Source organism: Procambarus clarkii, chromosome 90, assembly GCF_040958095.1.
Source record: "Procambarus clarkii isolate CNS0578487 chromosome 90, FALCON_Pclarkii_2.0, whole genome shotgun sequence".
Lineage (NCBI taxonomy): Eukaryota > Metazoa > Arthropoda > Malacostraca > Decapoda > Cambaridae > Procambarus > Procambarus clarkii.
Window position 1 is genome coordinate 7,450,419 of NC_091239.1, and position 10,066 is coordinate 7,460,484.

A 10,066-nucleotide genomic window follows, 5' to 3' on the forward strand; every position below is an offset into this window, starting at 1 on the left:
GCCAGAACGCACTTCTCAGCCTACTATGCAATGCCCGATTTGCCTAATAAGCCAAGTTTTCATGAATTATTTGTTTTTCGACTACCTAACCTGACCTAACCTAACTTTTTCGTCTACCTAACCTAACCTAACCTATAAAGATAGGTTAGGTTAGGTAGGGTTGGTTAGGTTCGGTCATATATCTATGTTAATTTTAACTCGAATAAAAAAAAATTGACCTCATACATAATGAAATGGGTCGCTTTATCATTACATAAGAAAAAAAAATTGAAAAAATATAATACTTCAGGAAAACTTTGCTTATTAGGCAAATCGGGCCTTGCATAATAGGCTGAGAAGTGCGTTCTGGCTACTAGGTACGACATATATATTATATATATATATGTCGTACCTAGTAGCCAGAACGCACTTTTGAGCCTACTATGCAAGGCCCGATTTGCCTAATAAGCCATGTTTTCCTGAATTAATATATTTTCTCTAATTTTGTTCTTATGAAATGATAAAGCTACCCATTTCATTATGTATGAGGTAAATTTGTTTTTATTGGAGTTAAAATTAACGTAGATATATGACCGAACCTAACCAACCCTACCTAACCTAACCTAACCTATCTCTATAGGTTAGGTTCGGTTAGGTAGCCGAAAAAGTTAGGTTAGGTTAGGTTAGGTAGGTTAGGTAGTCGAAAAAACATTAATTCATGAAAACTTGGCTTATTAGGCAAATCGAGCCTTGCATAGTAGGCTGAGAAGTGCGTTCTGGCTACTAGGTACGACATATATATATATATATATATATATATATATATATATATATATATATATATATATATATATATATATATATATATATATATGTCGTACCTAGTAGCCAGAACTCACTTCTCAGCCTACTATTCAAGGCCTGATTTGCCTAATAAGCCAAGTTTTCCTGAATTAATATATTTACTATAATTTTTTTCTTATGAAATGATAAAGCAACCCTTTTCTCTATGTATGAGGTCAATTTTTTTTTATTGGAGTTAAAATTAACGTAGATATATGACCGAACCTAACCAACCCTACCTAACCTAACCAAACCTATATTTATAGGTAAGGTTAGGTTAGGGAACCAAAAAAATCTAGGTTAGGTTAGGTTAGGTAGGTTAGGTAGACGAAAAAACATTAATTCATGAAAACTTGGCTTATTAGGCAAATCGGGCCTTGAATAGTAGGCTGAGAAGTGCGTTCTGGCTATTAGGTACGACATATATATATATATATATATGTATATATATATATATATATATATATATATATATATATATATATATATATATTAGTGTAATATATAAGGGTGTAGTGTAATATATATATAATATATATATAATATATATATATATATATATATATATATATATATATATATATATATATATATATTATATATATATAAATAATATATATATAAATAATATATATACAAATAATATATATATGATAACAACCTATGATAACCATCTTTGTAACCTATATGTAACTCCCTCTTTGTAACAAAGTTCAAATAAAGCAAATATATATGTGTATATACAAAAGAATGGGGGTGGTAGAAGATAATATTAGTGTTTAGAGAGTGACCACAAGGTCTCCTCTGAATACTTTTTATTTTCTTCTCCGAGGCTATGGGTCCCCACATTGGCACCAGAGGTCTTCCTCACAACCTTTTTATATAATATATATATAAAGTTAAAAGTAGCTTGTTTTAGTTAAAACTAACTAAAACTAGTTAAAACGAGTTAAAACTAACGCAGATATATGATAACTAACCAACCCTACCTAACCTAACTTAACCTATCTAACCTATATATATATATGTGTGTGTGTATATATATTATATATAATATATATATTATAATATAATATATTATATTATATAATATAATAATAATAATATTAATATTTTATTTAGGTAAGGTACATACATACAATAAATATTTACAAAGATTGGTTGACTTATAGGTAGAGCTAGTACATACAATGCCTAAAGCCACTATTACGCAAAGCGTTTCGGGCATGATAAACTTAAATGACAAGCTTAATACTAATTGAGCATAATGAGTAGATGAAAACCAGAAATGAAAACATAGATGAAAAAGCAGCACAAATACAAATATGTCGACAAACAGCGCTCTTTAAAGAAAAACAGACGTTGGTTGACAATAGAAGGGTAAGGTAGGTTACAGGGAATTTATAGGTATAGCTTCGTTTTTAACTTAAACTGGTTGAGAGAGGTACAGTCTTTAACATGGTCGGGAAGGTCATTCCACATTCTGGGCCCCATGATTTGTAGAGCATTTCTAGTTTGATTAAGTCGTACTCTAGGAATATCAAAACTGTATTTATTTCTAGTGTGGTGCTCATGGGTTCTGTTACAACCTTCTATGAAGCTTTTGAGATCAGGATTGGCATTATAGTTTAGCGTTTTATATATGTATAAAACACATGAGAGAATGTGCAGAGACTTAATGTCTAACATATTCAGAGATTTGAGTAGGGGTACCGAGTGATGTCTGGGGCCAGAGTTGGATATTGTCCTAATAGCAGCTTTGTGTTGAGTAATTAGAGGACGTAAGTGATTTTGGGTAGTAGAGCCCCAAGCACAAATACCATAGTTGAGATATGGATAGATAAGGGAGTAATAGAGAGTCACCAGGACAGGGCGTGGTACATAATATCTGATCTTAGAAAGAATGCCCACAGTTTTTGAAACTTTTTTTGATATATTTAGAATGTGTCCCTGGAAATTCAGCTTGTGGTCAATGAGAATGCCAAGGAATTTGCCATCTAATTTGTTACAAATTTGGGTATTGTTTATTATGAGATTTATTTGATTAGAGAATTTATTGCCAAACAGAATATAGAAAGTTTTGTCAATGTTAAGGGTGAGTTTGTTGGCAGTTAGCCAAAGATGGACTTTATTAAGCTCAGTATTTACTGTGGCATTTAGAGCAAGGGGATCAGGACTGGAGTAAATGAAGGTTGTGTCGTCAGCAAATAGAATTGGTTTGAGGTGTTGGGAGGCATTTGGAAGGTCATTAATGTAGATGAGAAAGAGGAGAGGGCCAAGTATGCTGCCCTGAGGAACACCAATGTTGATGGGTAGGGTGGGAGAAATTGTATTATTCACAGAAACATATTGGAGCCTGTCAGTAAGGTAGGATTTGAGGTATTGTAGGGAGTGTCCTCTGACTCCATAATGATGTAATTTAAGAAGAAGGTTTTGGTGGTTGACAGGTATATATAATATATATATATATATAATATAATATATATATAATAATATATAATAATAATATAATATATAATATATAATAATATATAATATATATATATATTATATATTTATAATATAATATAATATATATATTATAACATATATATATAATATATATATATATATATATATATATATATATATATATATATATATATATATATATATATATATATATATATATATATATATATATAGTGGCTTTAGGCATTGTATGTACTAGCTCTTATCTATAAAGCCAACAAACTTTGTAAAATCTCTTTATGTATGTACCTTTGCCTAAATAAAAATTATTATTATTATTATTATTATTATATATATATATATATATATATATATATATATATATATATATATATATATATATATATATATATATATATATATATATATATATATATATATATATATATATATATATATATATATATATATATATATATATATATATATATATATATTATATATATATATACACACACACACATATATAGATTCTATATAGACACTAGAGAAGATTCAGCGGTATGCCACCAGGCTCGCCACCATTTTCAGTATTCGTCATATCCAAGTCTGTTGTGTGATGCACATGTCTTCTTGCTTCACCACCCTGTAATGAAATATTGTTTGTTACTAATTAATTTCAATAATACTTAAATTATTTTATTATATAATATTTACTTTATTAAGTAAAAACCCTTTCCATATTATAGAAAAAAAAACTAAAACATGAATCTTTATAAAACAATAGTATATCCTGCATTATTCCAGCCCATTGTTAGAGATAGTAGCCACCTCTTATTTTAGTTTTCTTTCATTATTAGTGCTCAGAAAATTAAATATATCTACATATTTAGTCAAAATCAATTACATTATTTTATCTTATTCATAGCATAAATGTTCACAAAGATTACTAAAAAGAGATTGAATTAGACTACAGCAAATTGGCAAACTTTACCTTATATCTGTTTCCACCGAGTTTGTTTGGGGCGTTCTTCAACATATCAGCAATACTTGTCTCAACATCTCTTTCAGTTGCATTAGTGTGGGTGTTGATACAGGCTTCTGGAAATTTACAAGAGTTAATTGATATATATATATATATAATTATAATTCACTTTGTCAGGAGACAAGAAGCCACAGAGTAATAACAATGTTGGCGTTTATTGAGGTGTTCCCCTGTTCTCCAGTCTTCCTCCGTCCCCTCGTCCTTCCCACCATTCCCCATTCCACAGTCCTCTCGTCCTTCCCACTTCCCCGTCCCCACATTCTCCCCACTTCCCCGTCCCATCGTCGTCCTTACCATTTCCCCCTCCCCTGTCCCCTCTTCCTCTCCCACCATCTCCCATTCACCTGTCCCTTTGTCCTCCTCAGCATTCTCCATTCCCCTGTCCCCACCATCCCCAGTCCCCTCGTCCTCCCCACCATTACCCTCTCCTCTGTCCCCTCGTCTTCCCCACCATCCCCCCCTCTCGTCCTCCCCACCATTCCAAACTACCTCATCCGATGCATTCTATAATGGTCTGATGCTTCCATCAGAAAATTGGGAACATCAAATGATCTGATATTCCCATCACTGAAAAATAAGAACAGCTAAAAAATGAAATGAAAAAAATAAAAAAATAAACTATACTCATGAAATGAACAGTATGGTAAACAACACAGCTCAATTTCAATGCAATGTCACTCAAAATTATTAAATTGAAATGAAAATAAACTGAAATCTATGAAAATTCAAATTATCAATGCAATCGGAAATATTGAAATAATATCACAACATAATATAGTGTGGGTTGCTCTTACGTGCAACAGATGGTGCTGTTTTTCAAAAAAGGCATGGTTTTACCTGTCACAAGTGTGGCATCTGTACTTATACTCACGAAATGAATGGTATGGTAAACAACATAGCTCAATTGCAATGCAATGTCACAATAACATTTAATAACAATAATAACAATAATAACAATAACATTTAAATATACTTTAAGATATAATCTAGAAGAAAATAAGGACATTAAAACGGTCCATGAACTCGATTTCAATAAAGGACACTATGGGGAACTTTGAAAAACAGTTAATGAGTATAATTAGACAGACTTGTTGCTAGGCAGAGGAGTAAATAATGAGATATATGGCAAATTTTGCAAAATATACGGCACACAAACATTCATACCCAAACAAAGCAAAATGCTAGGTAAGAACAAAGCAGTTAGCCCGTAGGGGAAAGGAGATACCCACAAGACTGGAATACAAGTCATTAACAAGCACACAAGTACTACACCACACAACAACCGCACTACTACCAGAACTGGACGAATCACTACCAAAACAACACACCCAAAATGGAAATGGAAATAACCAATCACAGGTCAGAGAACTACTGAGATTCTGTGACAAATTCTCGCTCAATCAGCAGATAACAAAACGGACTAGGAACGAGAACACACTCGACCTAATATTCACGAACAATGATGAGCTAATCAGATACATTACTGTCTCAGACACTACGTACTTGGACCACAATCTCATTGAAGTGCAAACTAACATCAATAACGGTAGTAGACCCAAGAGAAACAACAAGCGAGAAGGGCTATTCAATATATTCAATTTTAATAATAAAAGGATAGACTGGGAGAAAAAAAACAGGAAACTTACAAACATTCACTGGAAAAATTTTCTAGGTAATAAAAATCCTACACAAGGAAAAGCAAAAACCACTGGATTGTATTGGACCTATTCGTACTAGTGAAGGTTCATATACTGAGGATGACAAAGAAATTAGTGAAATCCTAAAAAAGCAGTATGAGGACATGTTTAGCACTCCGATACAAAGCATGAAAGTGGAGGATCCGGACAACTTCTTTATGGGTGATATCCAAACCCCTGTAAATATAACTGATATCAACACGAGTGTGACAGATTTTAAAAGAGAAATTGACAATGTGCCCATGCATTCAGCCCCGGGTCCAGACTCATGGAATTAAATATTTATAAATAAATGCAAAGTGCCAGTAGCACAGGCACTCAGTATAGTGTGGAGGAAGAGCTTGGACACGGGGGAGATACCAGAGGCTCTTAAAGCAGCAGACATAGCTCCTCTACACAAGGGAGGTAGTAAAGCATTGGCAAAGAATTATAGACCAGTTGCACTAACATCCCACATAATAAAATTATTTGAGAGTGATCAGGAGTCAGGTTACTAGTTTTATAGAGACCAATGACCTCCACAATCCAGGCCAACATGGATTTAGAGCAGGAAGATATTGAAATACCTCTTACAGCTATCTCTCATGTCCTCTACTTGTACAGTACAGCTACTTGACCATTACGACAAAATCACTGAGATATGAGATAATGATGATACTAACCTAATCTACTCAGACTCCAACCCACTCATATTAAATAATGATGTAAACAATAAATTAAAAAAAAAATCCATTTATTAATGTCAACCAACAAACTCACACTAAACATAGAAAGGACCTACAACATCTTACTTGGGAGCAAATCAACAAATGCAATTCATCTACAGTTACACAATGTTAACATCAGAAATAAAAAAGATGGTAAGTTCCTTGGTCTATACTTAGATCTGCCCGAAACGCTATAAGTGCTTGTTGCTTTACAAGAATGTATAACTTCAAGTCACTGTACTCTCCCCCCAATGTAACTTCTTGTATATAAAGAAAAAATAAATAAATAAACACATAATAAATCAATACTTACTAAATTTTGTCTATTATGTAGCAAAGAAGCAGGTCTACGGAAGGCTTTTCTGTTGAGTTCGAAGCCCAGATTACTCGTGGTCTCTGAAATACGTTAAGATTATAAGTATAAAATTTATAAAACCAAATAATAAATCCGGTATTGCTCAATTTTAGATGCAGACGTACTGAATGATATATCAGACTGTCAGCATGGTATTCGATCTGGAAGGTCCAGTGTAACGAATTTACTCAGTTTCTATGATCGAGCCACAGAGATCTATAAATAATTCTGATCAGGAAAGAGATCTAGGGGTGGTTTTAGATAGAAAACTATAACCTGAGGATCATATTAAGAACATTCTGCGAGGGGCCTATGCTACACTTTTTAACTTTTGAATTGCTTTTAAATACATAGGTCAAAAAGTTTTAAAAGTTTTAAAAGTTTTTTAAACCTCTCGTGTATCATGAGTGTGGAAAAGCTTCAGATGGTGCATTCAGATGATGAACATTACCTAGTTCCTTCATCTGGGAAGAATGAAGACATTGGTGCATTCGGATGATAAAAACTAACTACTGTAGTTCAATTGATCAACAGACTGTATGTGGATCTGCGGGCCACTCCAAACAACAGCCTGGTGGACCAAGCTCCACCAGGCCTAAAGCACAAAGTGGTCCACTGGCACCGGCAACTTCAACCATAAATGTTCTCAAAGATTACTAAAAATGATTGAATTAGACTAGACTACAGTAAATTGGCAATCTTAACCATGTATCTGTTTCCACCAATACAGTACATGCTTCAACATATCAGCAATACTTGATATGTAAATATATACACATATATCCATATACAGTATATACACATACATATATAATACAAAAATTATAAAATTTACTTACTTAATATTACATTGCAAATATTCCAGGTTTTGAAGACAATTTTCTTATTGCGCTCAACAAGGTAAGGCTTGCACCACAGATTCTGTCTGGGGTGGAAGCGTATTAGCATTGTATAGAAAATATTTACCAAATAGTTTTAAATACATAAAACTACAAATAGTAATTATTGAATTATTACATTACGCTTATACTCGTACATTCTGTTAAAGTGTAAAATTTCTACATTAGACTACCATATTACCTATATTATTGTTAATAATGTATTGACAGATGCAATATGTATTAAAATTCTAAAAATAAGTCATGCATTATATACAATTTGTGGGAAACTGTCTGCTGAGAAAAGCTGGTGTGGGGGTTGTTACAAGAGTGAGTAATAATTAAAGCTGGTGCATATAACATCCTTGTCAGGCACATGCAAAAGTGAACACTTCCAGAATTGGAGACTTGCAGAAATGTAACATGTGGAAATAGAGGCATGCCAAAACAAAGATATGCATAAATTCAAATTCTTATCTAAATAATTTCTAGTGATTATTATATAAATTATTCCATCAGTACTAGATCAAATATTCACAAAAAAAGAGAAGAGATATTTGATATTTAATACCATCCTCCCTTTGGAAAGAGTAATCATGTCCTGTTGGACATTAATTATATGTTGAGATATTATCTAAAAAAAAATAGGGACATTGAAATGGTTGTTAAACTCTATTTCAATAAAGGACACTATAGGGAACCTCGAACCCTGTATTACAAGTGTAAGTGAAAATATTGGAAAAAATAATTAAAGCTAAATGTGAAGAACACCTGGAGACAAATGTTACACTTGCTTACATTTATGAATTGCTTTTAAATACATAGGTCAAATACTAAAGAAATTGTTTAAAACTTTTGTTAGACCACAGCTGGAATATGCAGCGGTTGTATGGTGCCCATATCTAATGAATCACATCAACAAACTGGAAAAGGCATAGACATGCCAATAAGTGGCTTCCAGGTTAGAGGCATAAAATGCCAAAACTAGATGGTATAATAAAAAGAAGATATTGTAAAAGGTAACCAAACAAAGATGCCACAGAAATATTAGAAAATTAACTTTCGCAAGCAGCGTGGTAGACACGGTTGGAACAAGTTAGGTGAGAGGGTGATGGAGGCCAAAACCATCAGTAGTTTCAAAGCATTATATGACAGTGCTGGGATGGGACACCATAGGCGTAGCCACAAATAATAGAATTTGGCGGTTCATATCACATTTTTTAAAATTAGAGATAAGGATGGTAATAAAGTTCAATGTAAAAACACCTATTATTAATGAATTTGTGAGAACTTCATATAAAATTAACAACTGAGCAAAGTATAGTACCATAGAAAAAAAAAAAAAAATGCGGCATGTTATTTTTTCACATTACCTTTCTGTAGATTTTTTCCTTTGTTACTACGTGAATGATCCGGTTCAGTAGTGTTGTAGTAGTTGCCTGCAGTACCTGCAGTTTGTACCGGTTCAGTAGTGTTGTAGTAGTTGCCTGCAGTACCTGCAGTTTGTACCGGTTCAGTAGTGTTGTAGTAGTTGCCTGCAGTACCTGCAGTTTGTACCGGTTCAGTAGTGTTGTAGTAGTTGCCTGCAGTTTGTACCGGTTCAGTAGTGTTGTAGTAGTTGCCTGCAGTACCTGCAGTTTGTACCAGTTCAGTAGTGTTGTAGTAGTTGCCTGCAGTACCTGCAGTTTGTACCGGTTCAGTAGTGTTGTAGTAGTTGCCTGCAGTACCTGCAGTTTGTACCGGTTCAGTAGTGTTGTTGTAGTTGCCTGCAGTACCTGCAGTTTGAAACAAATGTTAGAGACAATAGGCAGAACATTGATGTATATAAGAAATAGGAGAGGTCCCAAGATGCTGCCCTGTGGCACTCTAACAGTTATTGAATAATAATTCATATTTTTTTTTTTAGTGTGCCTGCGGCCTGGTCCTCGACCAGGCCTCCACCCCCAGGAAGCATCCTGTAATAACTGACTCACACCCTGGTACCTATTTTACTGCTAGGTAACAGGGACATAGGGTGAAAGAAACTCTGCCCATTGTTTCTCGCCAGTGCCTGGGATCGAATCTAGGACCACAGGATCACAAGTCCAGTCCGGCATAGTAGGCCGAGAAGT

The 10,066-nt window shown here is 33.5% G+C and overlaps 1 long non-coding RNA gene across 1 annotated transcript; it reads right to left on the minus strand.

Moving 5' to 3' along the window:
- Positions 1-4,273: 4,273 nt before the first annotated feature.
- Positions 4,274-9,461, minus strand: LOC138359241 (uncharacterized). Its single transcript, XR_011225859.1, has 4 exons — positions 9,329-9,461; positions 7,917-7,998; positions 7,036-7,118; positions 4,274-4,374 (listed from the first exon to the last, which is right to left on the minus strand). It is a non-coding gene; the product is annotated as an uncharacterized lncRNA (long non-coding RNA).
- Between the last annotated feature and the right edge of the window lie 605 nt (positions 9,462-10,066).